This window comes from Vidua chalybeata, chromosome 9 (genome assembly GCF_026979565.1).
Source record: "Vidua chalybeata isolate OUT-0048 chromosome 9, bVidCha1 merged haplotype, whole genome shotgun sequence".
NCBI lineage: Eukaryota > Metazoa > Chordata > Aves > Passeriformes > Viduidae > Vidua > Vidua chalybeata.
This window is the reverse complement of record NC_071538.1, coordinates 19014894-19018565: the sequence shown is the minus strand read 5'-3', so window position 1 is coordinate 19018565 and position 3672 is coordinate 19014894.

The following is a 3672-nucleotide window of genomic DNA, read 5'->3' as shown; positions in this document are numbered from 1 at the left end:
GTCTGTCTGTGCCTAGCTCGTGATTTTTTAAACCTGTCTAAGCTGATGTCATCCATTTGCACTGGCTGCACACATGAATTAATTATATAAAGATATTTAGCTTTTCAGATGTTTTGTTCTCTTGTCATTTCTGGATTGACCCAATGTTTGAGTTAGATAATTAAAAACAAACCACTACTCCATTAGCACTTTTTGAAAGATGTTTGCATTTAAATTTATTTATTAATCTTTCATTGCCTGTAATAATCCAGATGATGTAAGTGATCACCTCTTGAATGCATGTAAGGTTTTCCTTCAGGAGGGCTCTGTAACTTGGGGCAGCAGTGCACTGCTCTGTCAACTTTAATATTTCAATATTACAACAGTGGAAATTAGTGATGCCATAAATTGTACTTATGTTAATATCATGAGGTAATTAAAATACATTAATATATTCTATTACTCAAACATTTCCTGGTGATTTATTTATAACAATTTGTAAAACACATTTTGTATCTTAGAAATCCTTTAATGAGACATTTCCCAAGTGGTATTTTTGTTAAGTAATCCCTTATATATATATTCTTATAGAGACTCTTCTATTTCATATAGTTAGTTATATAATCTGGTAAAACTGCATTCTTTCTGTGATTGTTACAGATTGTTAAGGTACTGTGGGAATTATCTTAACCTAGAAACACTAAATTGGGAGATTAAAACAACCTGCTTCTACCAAAGAGTAATGAAGTTTTTTACACAAAAGAGCAGCCTCTGGCTGTGTGTGGATGCAGGGCAGAGCTCCTCCAAACCCTCTGGCCACAGCCAGGAGCCTCCTTTGCTCTGCTGACCTGTGCTGTTGTCTGCTGGGTGAGACTCCTTTGGCATCAGGAGCAGCTCCTGTTCACCAGGGACTGGAAGAGGTTAACAGCAGAGGGCAGAGCCTGCAGTGGAGTTCAGAGAGCAAATTGTTCTTGGACTTCCTTCAGTTGTGACCTCTGCTTCCAGGTAAAGAAAATGGGTGTGGGTGCTTTTACAGAGGCAGCTCCAAGGCTTGCACCAAAATCACATACAAATGGTTTTACCCGAGCACTGATGGCCATGTGCAGGGTTGGGTCATAACTAACACCAAGAATTGTAGTTTATAGTCCCCAAGGAAAAGCAGAAATGCAAAGGTAGGTCTGTGCTTTCTTTGCTGCCAACTGTTAGGGATATGATACACTTAGGTGGATTTAGGAGTGGACTAGGGCCATTTGTAGAGTTTTAATCCTTTCCTGTTTGTTTAAATAGGATTTTCCACATTCCAAACACTGTTGGTGCTGTGTGGCTGATCCACCTTTTTGCTTCTCCCCCTTTTAGCTTCCCAAAGTGCTCGTTAGAGGAGCATGCAAGAGTGGGTGGGGATGGTGTGGAGTGTGGAATAGTGGGGTGGATGACCTCAGGCTGGCTTAAGCCACTGGGGACCTACATGCTCCGAAACTTCAGGGTTTTAGATCTGTCTTTCCCAAATGTGTAACCTGTATGTATGGACAAGAAATGGATCTGCAACTATTCAGGCATGTTCTAAAAATAGAGGGCAACATCCCCAACAGATACGCAGGGATTTTGCAGAATAAGTCTATAAATCTGATAAACCAGAGGCACACGTGGTATTTCCACTGTCAGATCTTAACCCCTTCCCCTTCCTGCCCATCCCAAGGAATAGGATGGGGACTCTGGGATTCTTGACAGTATGTGTATGTGTATTTTGATATAGGAAGCTGTTGTCGCACATTCTGCATCTGAAAGGTGATTATTTGGGGTGTGGGGGGGAATGATGTTGCACTGTCATGTAACTATGATACATTTGCTTTAAAATGTCATCCTACATAATGAATTTTCTGTTTTCCTTCTCCTTGTCCCTTAGAACCAAGCAGGAAAACCTGTAATGTGTCTTAACATCTTCAGGGCAAAAGCAGAACAGCCTGACATGAGATGATGCAAAGCTGACCCTACAGGTATTTGAACATCTAGAATTGTATTAGACAGATTTAAGGATCCTGATGGGATGTATAATCTCATGTCTCCTGTGTTTCTTGGGAACAGAGATGAGGAGGAAAATGGCTCTCAGGAGGATTGCTCCCTTTCCATTGGGGCATTCCTGCAGCTCCCCAAACTACTCTAGAGAGGGAGGGCAGCTGATAAGCAGAATCCTGATCTGCTGCCTCTTTGGCCTTGCTGTTAGGAAAACCCATCTGAAATCCCTCTGTCTTTTGGGATATTTTCTTAAAACTCTTAAGAGTGCCTCTATGGTGGGGAACAAGGCTCCCATTGAGGCTGCTGCCTCTTCTGGGGAGTAGTGACAGAGCTGCAGTGGAGGATGTTGGCTGGGCTTTCCAGATAAGCCATGGCCATCTGATTGACTGATTCATACGTAGTTTGCAGCTCTGTTAATCAAAAGAAATCTGTGGAAGATGCTCTGAGGTGGTGTACTAATGAAGTCCAAGCCTGATAATAGGTGAGCTTTTTAATTAGTCAGTTGTATTAGTCAGATGTTTACATATCTGTGTAGAGCAGGCTGTTAGTTAAATATTGATTTAGCAGAGGAGCAGTGTTCTCTTCCTGTTTGCACTCTGACTGCAAACACTGTGCTGCAGGTGCTAGGGACATGCTTGTTGAATTTTCCTTGGTTTTAATTTAGAACTAGTTCAATGTGAAGGACAAGGAATATTGCTATAATATTGAAGCTTCAAAGTAACAAACAGGAGACCATTTTTCAAACCAAGTCCTATCTAGTGGCTCCGAACCTCTCTTAAATCTGACCAAAGTTCAATCAAAGTGCTAAAAGTACATGATAGAGAGATCCTGGCTGTAGAAAATTGAAGGGCCATGTCTTTAACACTGCCTAACCCCAATTTGCAGTGTTTATTTTGGGATGCAGGAGCCTCACACTGATCCTGTTTTCTCCTTGGTTGTGCTTTACTCTGATGAAGCAGAGCACTGGGGCTGGCTATTGCTTGTCAGCTGAAGATCCTTTCTGCAAATCCCCTGTGTGTCAGTTGTCTTTTGTGCTTTAGTGTCTACTGTGACCACATGGACATTTGTTTGACAGGAGTCTGTGACCCTCAAACAGTTTGGTGAGTCATGGAAAGAGTGAACTCACCCGTATAGAGTTTAATCTGTCCTCTTCTGATAGATTTAATTTCTGCCTGACAGGCTCTGCTCAGTTACATGGTGTCTGACCTGGCTATTGAAACCCAGTAGCAGCAGAACCACTTACCAAAGAGTCCTCTCTGGATGGAGAGTGGCTATTAATATTCATGAGCTGTTACTTATTTACACTGGTAAATATTAAAACTTCTGTATAACACCATTTGATCTCTCTGAGGAATAATTGTCTTTTGCTGGAAATGCACAGCTACAGTCAGCTTACTAAAAGCTGTTTGTTCTAAATAATACTGATTTATTTGAGAGAACAATATATTTTAATGGACTTGGTTTTCTGTTTGTAAGCACTTGCCAGGATTAAGTAACGAGGTTTGTAAATTGATGATAGCAAGTAGAAGTGGTTCAGAGTCCTGACAGAGCTTTGAAAACTATTATTTAAAGAGATTTATTATTTTCCTGTATTACGGAAAAATAGCAGGGAACCTGGGTCCAAATCAATTGTTCTTTAACCACACTGTGAGCAAAGAAATAGATAAGGTTAATGAAACA